A 14,498-nucleotide genomic window follows, 5' to 3' on the forward strand; every position below is an offset into this window, starting at 1 on the left:
CACAATGGAGGGAGAAGGAGGAATCTGGGACAAGAGGCCAATAGGAGACAGGACATGCAAGGCCAATCAATTCAGGATGTGGTGTTTTCACTTCTTTTCTTGGCATTTATTTTTGTATTACATTTTCTAAATTTCTATAATAAGATTATTTCCTGAATGACTTTCATCTCATTTCAACAGTCTTTGTTACATATAATGATAACTGTCTATTTTGAAACTAATTGGCCACATAAATGGAGAGTAGCCTTATTCTGTGGTTCCAATAATATAATCAAATCAGAAAAAAAAAAAAAAAAAAAAAGATCTGCATAGTGGTTGTGAGCACAGTTTCTGGAACCAACTTCCTGATTTTAAATCCTGTTTCCCCAACTAGCCAGCTGTGAGAACTGAGGAAAGTAATATAAGTGCTATGTTTTTCATACTTTTTTAAAAAACTAGTAAAAATAATCTTGTCTTTTGGATCTTGTCACACTTAAGTCAATTCATATAAAGTGATTTTCATAATATGTAAAATATAGTAAAATATAGACACATTAAATGTTGAATTGAATAAGATATTTAAATATTAATAATGTGTGTCAAAGTCTAAGTAATTCCATCTTAGATAACATATGTGACATCTGAGCATTACAATTCAGGAAAATCTCTATGAATTCACTCATTTATTTTAAATGATGGAGATCCCCTAGTAGGATATAAAAGTCACTGTTGCTCTTCCTATTTACGAACTTCAGATTTCTCATACCTTGATTTCTTGTGAATCAACATCTAAGCTAGGAAACATATATTCATATTGACAAGAAATAGATACTGGTCATATACAGATTAAATGGTGTATGATTATACCATTACAAAAAAAAAAGAATTTCTCAAAATAAGACCGTGAAAAAAGAGTCAATCAAGACTCTTGTATCACATATTACTACTTCTGAATCATTTTCACTGAAGAAAATACATATCCATCTAGGTAGTTTTTAAAGAGAAATTAAATAGCCTGCATGATAGGTATATTATACTTAAAATAAACCAAGGAATATGAAATGGTAATTTTCAAGTTATTTTGCAATTCTGAATCTATTTTATAGTTCTTAGGATCATATTTTAGCCAAGGTTGCTGCTCAATCTATTTTATTTCTATAGTTGCATACAATAAGCTTATTACAAAGGTCACTAGAAGAAATTTAGCTTGGGAATCATACCATACAAAATGTATTTTCTCTGGATTTTCCTTTTCCACAAATCTGCAGTCTCTTGAGCATTATTCTTCATAATTCTTCATAACTATGGATATAATAATAAGAGAGGAATAAGTGTGAACATAGGTACAAAAGGTAAAATTAAGCTGAAAGTATAGGCAATGAAGGACACACATATTGAGAACTAAAAGAGAAACTAATTGCTAAACATATATCAGTTACCTCTCTATGAGGTGTCAAATCGAATTTTATGAATAACCACTCAGATTAATACTGCAATGCATAATCATTTTGAGTCTTTATGAAGATATAAATCCAATTATATGCATCTTTTCACTTTTACTACTCATGGATTCAAAGCTGTTTTTTAAAAAATATTGTCATCTATCTACAGGATGTAACACATTGTAAAAAAGGAAGAAATTATTTCATGACATAACAATGAATTAAAATATTTTATTATTAAGTAAATTCAAAATTTCTAGATATCAGTGATAACCATCAGTTGGGGGTAAAGTAGGTCTTCTGTGGTTGGATTATTGCAGTACTCAACTAGTGGTCTGCAACTTGTTTGAAAATGTATCTTATATTTTGGATGAAAATATCAGACTGTATTTGCTGTCTTGGACCATAATACATATCAGAACCATCTGTGGTGCTTTTATTTTGGACCATTGCTTCTTAATTCTTAAAAAAGACTGAGGGAAATATTTTTAGACATTATGATGAAAATGGAAAATTGCAGATAAATATAAAAAATACAACTCAATTTTGTATATGTATATATACTTACATGTTATAAGCTCTGGTAAAGTAACATAGACGAATTGAGTAAAGGGGAAGAAAAATCACAAAAATGGGTTATTTGACTTAATGTAAACACTGCAGTATCAAACTAATATATAAATTCATCATTACATAACTTGAAATTCATAAACAAATTGTAACTGTTTTGAAAGAATAATGTTCTGCAGATGTCTAAGATAATTTAAAAAAGTAAAGAGCTAGGACTTGTCACATCAGATAATACAACTCACTATAGATAATAATCTTACCCCCACATATAAAAAAATCAATAATGGGTCCAGTTTTGAACAAGTGCATAAAATAACTCAATGGAATGGAGTATAAAGCCTCAGAACAGATTGATGTACATTAAACACTAGATATAGGATAGAAGTTGTAGCAAAAATAAATTTTAAATATGTTTTAAAACTTGGAAAATAGTTAAATCCCTCATGTAATAGGGGAAAAATTATATTTATAGCTACAAAGATAATAAAAACTAGGGAAACACCATAGGAAAGGTGATAAATTTTTAAACAAATAGAAAGTGATGAATTAACATCAAATCAAACGCATTTAATTCAAAAACAAACACCTACATACAGTTAAATATAGAATGACAAATTTAGAGAAGATACTGTAGTGCTTGAAAGTAACATGAAACAAAATAAAAAAATATTCAATGACTCCTGACAAGGCAGACAAAAGTAATAAATTTTACAGAAATAAGAAAAATAATAAAAATAGAAACTCCACTCCGAAGAAGTCCAAAAGCCTAATAATCATAAGGCTGCTTTATCATTTAGACACAAATTAAACAAGGATGATAATCAATAACCATGATGTGGCTAAAATTCAAATAAGTTTATATAAAATAATGTAAATTTTATTGTTATAGTTTGGCTTGAAAGTGTCCCCAAAGGCCCATGTGTTAATGACTTGGTCCCTAGGTTGGCATTTTTGAAAAGTGTTGTAGACTTTACAAAGTGGAACCTTGTGAGTGGTAATCCAGTCACTAGCAATATACTCTTCAAGGGAATAGTGGGATCCTGCTGCATCTTCCTCCTTGTCACTTCCTAGCCACAGGTGGTTTTGTTCCAGCACATGTTCTTCCTGATGCGCTGCTTCTTTACAGGTCTAAAGCAATGGGGCCAACTGATCGTGGACTGAAACCTCTACACCTGTGAGCCAAAATAAACCTTTTCTCTTTTTAAATTGATTATCTCAGGTGTTTGTTACAGTAACAGAAAACTGACTAACACAAATTGTTAATCAAAATGTGAGGAAACAGAAATTCATATGTGTTTTGGTAGAAATATAAATGAGCACAGAGGAAAGCAATCAGTCTTTACTAGTGACAGCTCTCCCAATACTGACCTAGGAATAATTTTAGACCTGAGAAACTCTCTTAAGGTTCCAATTGCACAAGGAGGTGAATTACAGGAAGGTACCATTTAAAATGTGGTTAATATTTTTATTTTTAAAATTTTTAAGCTAATATCCAGAGTGGATTTACACAGTTCTTTATAAAAGCTTAAGTAGAGTTTATCAAGGATATTTTAAAAAAAAACTAAAGAATAATACCACTAGTGAGATTAAACACAGTATTATAAGGAAATACTAGAAATACTTATGCTAACAAATTGAGTAATCTGAATACTACAAATTTAATAAACTGAAAAGTGCATGAATCTGTTCTTTCCATGAAAAAGAACAAATTTCTATAAAAATATAGTCAAAAGGAATTCAAAGGAAACAGAAAATCTGAATATACCTAAAACAAAAACAAAAATTTTGCTCAAAGTCTGGGACTAGATAACATCACTGGTGAATTTTATGAAATATTCAAAGAATTAACTTCACCAGATATTACCAAAAAAAAAAAAGTAGAAAACACCTCTTAGCTCATTCTGAGTAACCATTATTACCCCAAAACTAAACTCAGACTGAACATGTGAAGATAAAAATAAATTGCAAACATTCATTATGAAAATTCCCAATAAAATACTCTAAATAAAATGTGGAAACATACTAAAAGAATAATAAACTGTGACTAACAGAAATTTATCCCAGGAATCCAACATTTAAAAATTAATCAAGATAGTATCACCCTAATAAAATAAAAGACAAATATCTTCACATGACATCTAAGTAGATGCAGAAAAAGCACTTTACAAAATTGTTTCATGATAAAATCACTTACAGAATTAGGAAGGTAGGGGAACTTTCCCAAATTTAAAAAGAATATATTTTTTTTTTAAATTGTCAACATAATTAATGGTGAAAAGTGAGTGGAAGCATCCCAACAAGGAAAAAAAGATAGGAATGCCCACTTGTACTACTATATTCATTTTCTTGTTCTGAAGGTTGTACCCAGGTCAATTAAATAAAGTAAGGAAAAAAATGAAAGAAAAAGGAAATGACATCTATACTGGAAAAGTAATAATTCAATCTCTGTGAATGAAACGGTAAGTTTTTTTAAAAAAATTATTAAAGCTAATAAATGAGTTCAACAAAGTCAATATACAAAATAAGTTGTATTTTTATAGACTAGTAATAATCCAAAAATAAAATCAACAATTTCATTTATGAGAGCATCAAAATCAATAAAATATTTAGGAATTAACAAAAGAAGTGCAAAACTTGTGCATCATAAGCTACAAGGCAGTGAAGAAAACTTACATAAGTACAGACAGTCTGTTTTCATGGATAAGAGGATGCAATGTGGTTAGGAGAACAATCACACTAAATAGGTCAACAGATGTAATACAATCACAGTCATATTCCCATCTAGTGTCTGTCCAGACATCGGCAAGTTGATCTTAAAATTCATATGGAAATGCAAGGGATTAACAATAGGCAAAAATATTTTGAACAAACCACAATGTTGAAGGATATATACTTATACTTTCTGATTACAAAACTTACTACAAGCTACATTAATGAAGACTATATAAGAACAGACATATGGAATAGAATTTAGAATCCAAACATAAACCTATTGACATGTTGACACCTCTTGTTCAACAAGGGTATCTAAACAATTTAATGGGTAAATGAATTTCTTTTCAACAATACTGAGAAAACTGGATATCCACATGAAAATATGAAGTTGGATGTTTTACCCAGCACATGTACAAGAATATATTCCAGCTGCTGACCCACGCAGGAGCCCAGGACCAGGCTCAGGCCTAGGACTGCCCCACCAGCCTCATGGGAGCCCAGGCCCAGGTCAGGCCCAGGACGATAACTCCATCCTCTGCACGCAGACCTGTGTGAGAGCCCAAGAAAGCCCCCATGCACAGCAGAGGACCATGCTGGGGCTCCCCATTTATTATTACATTGCTTCCCCAGCCCACCTCCATCTTGGGACACTGCGGCCATCACCATAGCCCTCTCCATGTAGTAGCCTTCACCTTGGGACAACAGACAAGACCTGGAGGCAGCTGCCTGCTGCAGCATGTGCTGCATTGCAAATACGGGCAACTATTAATCACACCAACAAAGAGAGAAGACAGCAAATACAGGTGGCAAAAGATTATTTTAAGAAAGAGATGGAGACTCTGAAAAAATAAAATGAAATAAACACCAATCAGAAATCTTTGAAATGAAGAAAACAGCAAACCAAATTTAAAAACTCAATAGAAAGCTGCTCCAACAGACTAGACCACTTGGAAGACAAAACCTCAGACAATGAAGACAAAATAGACAATCTTGAGGATAAAGTTGACCACACAGTGAAGATAGTAAGAAACCATGAACAGAATATCTAAGAATTATGGGGTAGCATCAAAAGATGAAAGACCACTAAGATGAAAACTATAGAATGCTAAAGAATGAAATTGAAGAAGACCTTAGAAGATGGAAAGATCTCCCATGCTCTTAGATAGGCAAAATTAATATTCTCAAAATGGCCATACTACCCCAAGTGATCTACAGATTCAATGTGATTCCAATTAAAATCCCAACATCATTCCTTATAGAAATAGTAAAAGCAATCACGAAATTCATTTGGAAAAATAAGAGAGCAAGAATAGCCAAAGAAATCTTTAGCAAGAAGAGTGAAGCAAGAGGCAGCACAATACCAAACCTTAAATAGTACTACAAAGATCTACAGTAACAAAAACTGCATGGGATTAGCACCAAAATAAATTTGTAGACTAATGGTACAGAATAGAAGACATAGAGAAAAATCCACATAAATGCAGTTATCTCATACTAGACAAGGGCACCAAAAACATACATTAGAGAAAGGATAGCCTCGTCAACAAATGATGCCAGGGAAAATTGGAAATCCATATGCAGCAAAATGAAAATAAAGCCCTCTCTCATTGTGCACAAAACTCAAAGTATAGAAAGGACCTAGAGACCCTGCCCCTAATGGAGGAAAAAGTAGGCCCAAATCTTCATCATGTCAGATTAGGCCCCGACTTCCTTAACAAAACTCCAAAAGCGCAAGAAATAAAATCAATAATCAATAAATGGGATGGATTCAAACTAAAAAGCTTATTCTTAGCAAAAGAAATGATCAAAGAGGTGAAATGAGAGCCTATATTTTGGGAGCAGATTTTTGCCACACACATGTCAAATAGAGGACTAATTTTAAGAATATATAAAGAACTCAAAAAACTTAATACCAAAAAAAATAAACAACCCAATCAATAAATGGGCTAAGGAGCTGAACAGACACTTCTCAGAAGGAGATATACAATAGTGCCGCGTCTGGCTAACGGAGCCGAGTCCGGCGAGGGACGGCGGGGTTAAAAATACACAGGACACCAAGGTTCTTCATCCAGGAGGGAGCATGTGCGCGCTTTATTGCCAAATTTGTTCCCCTTATATATCTTTTTAACAGCTGCGGGAAATTACTCAAAAGTGAGGAGGGGAGAGTAATAACTGCGTCCTTGGGTTACCGTCACGTCACCGTCCCCTATCAGGAGGCTCGAACAGGTCAAGATGTTCCCAAGAGACACATATGCTCCAGGCAGATAAACAGGGAACCGCAAGCCCGCCACGGCCTTGTGAGCTGGCCACATTGACATGCATAACAAAGAACTGGGGGTTGAGTCCCCAGGGGCCAGGGCGGGCCTGCTACCAGCACAATAGATCAACAAATATATGAAAAAATGTTTAAAATCTCTAGTAATTAGAAAAATGCAAATCAAAACTACTCTGAGATTTCACCTGACTCCAGACAGAATGGAAGTTACCAAGAATACAAGCAACAATAAGTGTAGGCGAGGATGTAGGGGGAATGGCACACTCATACATGCTGATGGGACTGCAAATTGGTGCAACCAATCTGGAAAACAGTATGGAGATTCCTTAGAACACTTAGAATGGAACCACCATTTGACCCAGTTATCCCAGTCCTCAGTTATAGCCAAAGGACATAAAATCAGCATGTTATTATAATACAACCACATCAATGTTTATAGCAGTTCAATTAACAATAGATAAACTATGGAAGGAACCGAGATGCCCTTCAATAGATGAATGAATTAAGAAACTGTGGTTTCTTAATTAGCATACACTTGAGCCGCATTTAGTAATCAGCAGTGTCTGTTTCCATAAACATCTCAATATTCTTTAATATGCACAATGGAATATTACTCAGCACTAAAAAAGAATAAAATTATGGTATTTGCAGGTAAATGGATGGAGTTGGAGAATATTACACTAAGAGCCAATCCCAAAAAACCAAAGGCCAAATGTTCTCTCTGATAAGTGGATGCTGACTTGTAATGGGGTGGAGGGGCATGGGAAGAATGGAGGAACTTTGGGCAAAGGGGAGGGTGGAAAGGGGAGGGAGCAAGGGAGAAGGAAAGATGGTGGAATATTATGGTCATCATTATCCTAGGTATGTACAACCAGAGAAATGAAAAGTTGTGCTGTATTTGTGTACAATTAATCAAAACTCATTCTGCTGTCATATATACCTAATTAGAATAAATAAATAATTTTTTAAAAGACTATATTCCAAATGAAAATAGTACAGATAGCTAAATGTAAGAGCTGTTTGGGCTGGGGAAATGGCTCAAGTGGTAGCGCGCTCACCTGGCATGTGCGGGGGGCTGGGTTCGATAAAAATAAAATAAGATGTTGTGTCCACCAAAAAAAAATAAATATTAAAACATTCTCTCTCTCTCTCTCTCTCTCTCTCTCTCTCTCTCTCTCTCTCTTAAAAAGAGCTAATAGTTACCACCACCACTAAATAAATGAATAAGTAAATAAATGTAAAAGCTAACATTACAAAACTTTTAAATTCTAAAATATGTGATTTATATGTAAAGAAACAAAAACAAAACTATAATCTTTTCTCACACATTAAACAGGTAGAAGTTAGATCCAAAATGTAGAATATATAAACCATATACTCATTTGGGGGAAAAGAAATAGAGTATGTAGGCATGAAGTTGAAAATTTTTGCTTTTCAAATGATCATGCTCACATCGGAAAGACCACACTATAGTTTAGGATCCTTAATTCAGTTAACCGGTCAATATTTAATTTACTCTACCAATCTTTTTTTTTTGGTTCTAATCTTATCACATCTACACTTATTCATAGTAATTTCTTCCCCTTATTTTCTTCAGCTATTTTTTAAAAAATCGATTATATTTCCAAATTATTGGATTTCAGCCTCAGGCCATTTATATGAATTTATTTAGATTTATTAAACAGGGGATTTAATACTATTAGTTTACCTCAGCATACACTTGAGCCTCATTTAGTAATCAGCACTCTCTGTTCCCATAAACATCTCAATATTCTTTAATTCAGTTGCTATAGTTTCCTTGACATGAGCATAATTTTTCTAATTCTGTTATAATCAACATTATTTTTACCCTATTCTCTCTTTAGCATACTAGTCAGATAATATGGTTTATAAATTATAGCAATTTAATAATGCTATAGCTCTGTAGGCAGATAATAATGGCTTATGTGTGTATTTTTGTGTTTTAATCAAGAGCCAACTTTTCAGAAGTCTCTAAATTTACTCCATTGTTTCATAATAATAAGACCATTTTTTTTGCTGATAGAATCCAAAATTCAATATATTTTACAATATATTCTACAATATTATCCACATATTCTATGTTTCTAGTATATATTCATCTGTTTGGTCTCCTTAGTTTTGATTCGGACATTACAACTATATTTAAATCCACTTTTTCTATTTTTAATTTCTTTTTTAAATATATTTTTTCTGATTACCAAAAAAAACTAATAAATTGCTCATTTTTCTTGTCAACAGAGTGCAGGCTCACAGCCTCGCACTCTGTTAATTTTTGTGATGAATAAGTCCTCACTTTAGGTCAAGATCAGAGGTCTGTTTACACCTAGATTTGGCCACATATTACCCTGGTATTCAGAGTAGTGTTGTCTCTTGACCTGTTGCATGGAGCCTCTTGTATACTCAGCTGTTCATACTTAATAGAAATTCAAGCACACTCAGTAATTTTATTGCTTTCTTTACTTTTAAAAACGGGGACAAAACGTGGTTTTTGTTCATAATCTCTAAATGTGAGTATTCCTACAAATATGAACATTCTATGCAAAACCTGATTTGCTCTCTTTCTTCCACTTCACCCTTCTATACACAATAGTGACTTAATTAGAAATATAAGTACAATTACAAAAAATAACAATTGGAAGCATGGTTTCTAGCACTCTGCTCTTTAATGAGTTGAAATAGATTAATCCTTATATATACTTGAAGGGCTGAGATTGGAAGTAACACTAAATAAATGGGGAAACCAAAAGTGCAGTTTCAGGGAATAGCTACAGAATGCACAGCAGGACCACTTTTGTTTCCCTCCTTCAATAAAATCCAGCTACCATTTTCCTGTTCATTTGAGCCTTTCTCAGGAATCAGCCCTGCCTCATTAAAATGATGGGTAGACAAAGAAGATGTTATGATGGGCAGAGGCCATAAGATGACAGTCATTGACCCAGTGAGCTTTATGCTGACTAAGCTAACAAAAGATGAAAACTTTCAGATAAACACATAAGAGGAAATGCCTGAACTCTAAGAGGTCCACACAGGTTCAGATAGAGTAAGCTAAGTGGAAAGACCTCACCTGTAGGGCTTGACTTGCTTCCCACTTCCCGGTCTTGGGGCCGCACATGTGGCTGGGATGGCGCCTGGAGATCAGCCAGGAGGCGGTGCTGTGGGTGGTGACAGAAAAAAACAGACCAACTCCAGGATAGGACCAGGTCTCTTCTGCCCTTGTGGACAGCTCGTGCCTTCCCTTACGGACTACAGCATGGGTGTACAGGTGAACTTGCTCCACCCCTATGACCTTTATTCTGATTGGCTCCTGTGCAGTATATAAGCTGTGTGTACTTCCTCAATAAACTAGATCCTGCTTAGACTCATCTCCCTGGTGCATCTTATTGTCCTCTGGCGAGGGCGGGCTGGGTGCAGGCCACCAGTGGACCTTTACCCTACTTGGCTCCTCCTATTTGCAGCGTGGTTTCCCCTGCTTCTCCCGCTGGTCCGGAGGAGAGGGGGGGAGGGGGGGAGGGTAAAGCACCAATTGGTAAAATTATACATTAATTCCATTTTATTCTGTTTACAAGGACAAATGACTAATACAATCTTCACCATATTTTTCCTACACTTCACATGGTACATTTCTAATTTTGAGAAAAATAGTTATATCCAAACCTTTCTCACTGAGAAAATGAAGTTCATAAGGAAAACAAAGGAAAGGTTTTACAAATAGATAATATGACATAAATACATCAGAGCCACTCTTCTGTTTCTACTCAACTAGGCAATGCTTTTTAATAATTTGTTTATTCTCCATGCTACAAATGTGTATTCTTGCCCATGACAATGAAATGAACCCTCTAACTAGAGCTATCTGCTATCTCTTGTATTAACTGCATATTCTCCTATCTTCTCTGGACTGTTCCTTCATGAAGTAGCCTAACTTTTGAAAGTCTTCTTAATTATTACTATTAGCCTGCATAATTTCATCATGGCCTATAATAGGTTGCATTATTTAAAAAGAGCAAGACTTTCTCTCTGCATGCAATCTGGTGATCTTTCCATCTCCTGGAAACCAGATTTGTTAAAAGCTTTATATTCCATTAATGCAAAGTGTCAAAGAAGGAAAAGAAAAGCATGCACTAACAAATGTTTGAACTTTTTTCCCCACAACTCTCTTAAAAATTATTTTCCTTAGTACTAAGGAAAAGTTTAAGGCTAAGTTTAGGTTAGACATTACATATATTTTGAGTTTAATTACACCAAAAATAATAAAAATATTTCCCATTTATATACAATTGATACATATAGTACAAATAGACCTCTTAGAATATATATAATATCAATTTAAATGCTCAGTTAGCATATACAGTCTGCCCTCCATATCTTGGTTTCTGCAAGTGATCATACAACTACCCTAGAATTGAAAATATTTGATAGATGTTAGCTTGCTACTGACTTGTACTGTGTAATTAGGTTGGATGGTTGCATCTGTCCTGGACTTACCCAGACTTTATTATTTTTCACTATTCCTTAAGCAATATTGTATAACTACTTTTTAGATAACATTTACATTGCATCAGGTATTGCACGTAATCTAGAGATGACAACATGCAAAGGAAGATATGTGTAGGTTTTATGTAACTACTATGCCATTTTAAATAAGAGACTTGAATAGCTGTGCATTTTGATATCTAAAGGGTTCCTGAGACCAATCTCTCACATATGCAATGCATAGAATTTTAAGTACTGTCTGCTTTTGTTCACTTATTCTATTAGATAACATTTACCAAATGTCTTCTGTGTCCCAGGCACTATTCGGGATGAATGAAACTGACAAAAATCATCATGAACTAATGAAAAAGGAAATATTAAACATTATTCATACTAAATTAGTTAATAGTAGATTTGAAAGAGAATAATTTGGGATAAGCAGAATGGTGTTGCAATTTTAAATATGAAAGCAAGGCAGATTTGTTGAAGGGGTGACATTTGATATAATTACTATTGGACCCTTGGTCCCAAATTTCAGAGAGGCAAAGAAAATGTTAACAAGATGAATGACAAACGTCACTTCCTTCTTTTTCATTCTGTCTCCTGAGGAGTTTATGGGTCAGATTGGTATTGCACCCACATTTTAAACATCCCTATGTAAGTCATTTGCCTACCTATAATTATGTGTCCCCTTGTCTTCCATACAAGTGAGATGCTGACAGCTCAGAGACAGCAGCAACTTGATATTCAGTGGCAGGCATACCTGCATCACTTGTGATTAGTCAGCCATGAACATGCACATCCAGACCCCACAGCTGAGGTGCAAGCGGAAGCTCACTTCATATAAGCAGGTTTTTCTGTGTGTACAAAACTGACACTCCCTGTTTGGAAACCAAGAAGCTTATCAAAATACTAATGTGGTTCCTCCCCAGAATTTCCAAGAGTAGGAAACCTCTCCAATGCCCAGCAGTCTAGTAAAGGCAGTGGCTGACCAGCACCCAGAGACAGAAAAGAAGGACAAATGATATCCTCAGAAAGAGACAAGAATCTTCCCTCAACCCTGGAACTCAGTCTTGAATGCTTCATGAAACTACATACTTACTATAATTTAAAAAAAAAGTATTCAAGGAATTCAAATATATTTCACAGGAAATGTAGTCCTATAATTTATCCCATCAAAGGGCTGAGGTAAGAAAAAGGCTGTGATCAGCACCATAATACTGTGAAGAGATCTGCTAAATTCAACATCCCATACTGATTTATAAATCTTCTCAAAACAAGACATTTAGGAAATAGAATATGAAAAAATTCTTCCAAAATAATTGCTACTTGTAAGTAATGACCAATGTATACATTTATTTATTTTTTAAAAATTTAATTTGTTATATATGACAACAGAATGCATTACAATTCATATTACACCTATAGAGCACAATTTTCATATTTCTGGTAGTACACAAAGTAGAGTCACATACTTTATGCCTTCATGCATGTACTTAGTGTAATGATGACCATCTCATTCCACATCTTTCCTACCCATAATTCCCCTTTTTCCTTTTGCCTTATCTAGAGTTCATTTAATTCTCCCCATTCTCTGCCCCTGTAGCATATTATGAATCAGCATCCTTAAATCAGAGAAATCATTCAGCATTTGTTTTTTTTTTATGATTTGCTAGTTTCATTTAGCATTATATTCTCCTACTCCATCCATTTATCTGCAAATGCCATGATTTTATTCTTTTAATGCTGAATAATAGTCCCTTGTGTATATATAGCACATTTTCTTTATCCACGCATCTACTGAAGAGGATATAGGTTGGGTTTCACAGTTTAGCTATTGTGAATTGTGCTGCTATAAACATTGATGTGGCTGTGTCCCTGTAGTATGCTATTTTTAAGTCCTTTGGGAATAGACCAAGGAGTGAGACAGCTGGTTCAAATGGTGGTTCTATTCCCAGTTCTCCAATGATTCTCTATATTGCTTTCCATATTAGCTGTACCAATTTGCAGTCCCACCAGCAATGTATGAGTGTACCTTTTTCCCCACATCCTTGCCAACACTTATTGTTGTTTGTATTCTTCGTAGCTGCCATTCAGACTGGAGTGAGATGAAATTTTAGAGTAGTTTTGATTTGCATTTCTCTAATTGCTAGAGATGTTAAACATTTTTTCATATGTTTGTTTATTGATTGTATATCTTCTGAGAAGTGTCTGTTCAGTTCCTTGACCCATTTATTGATTGTGTTATTTGTTTTCTTGATGTTAAGATTTTTTAGTTTTTTATATATTCTAGAGATTATTGCTCTGTGACATATGTGTGTTAAGAATTTGTTCCCAATTAGTAGGGTCTCTATTCACTTCACTGATTATTTCTTTTGATGAGAAGAGGCTTTTTAATTTGAGTCCATCCAATTTATTGATTCTTGATATTTTTTCTTGTGCTATAGCAAACTTATTAAGGAAGTTGAGGCCTAATCTGACATGATGGAGATTTGGGCCTACTTTTTATTCTAAAGACACAGTGTCTCTGGTTTAATTCTTAGGTCCTGGATCCACTTTGAGTTGAGTTTTGTGCATGGTGAGAGATAGGGGTTTGATTTAATTTTGTTGCACGTGGATTTCCCAGCACCATTTGTTAAAGAGGCTACCTTTTCTCCAGTGTATGTTTTTGGCGCCTTGTCAAATATAAGATAACTGTAAGTATGTGAGTTAGTCTCTGTGTCCTCTATTCTGTACCTTTGGTCTACAAGTCTGTTTTGGTGCCAATACTATGCTGTTTTTGTTACTATTGCTCTGTAGTATAGTTTAAGCTCTGGTATAGTGATGCCACCTATTTCACTCTTCTTGCTAAGGACGCTTTAGCTATTCTGAGTCTCTTATTTCCTCAGATGAATTTCATGTCTGCTTTTTCTATTTCTATGAGAAATGTCATTGGGATTTTGATTGGAAACACATTAAATCTGTACAGTGTTTTTGATAGTATGGTAATTTTGACAATATTAATTCTGCCTATCCAAGAACAA

The sequence above is a fragment of the Marmota flaviventris genome, chromosome 4, assembly GCF_047511675.1.
Source record: "Marmota flaviventris isolate mMarFla1 chromosome 4, mMarFla1.hap1, whole genome shotgun sequence".
NCBI classification, from domain to species: Eukaryota; Metazoa; Chordata; class Mammalia; order Rodentia; family Sciuridae; genus Marmota; species Marmota flaviventris.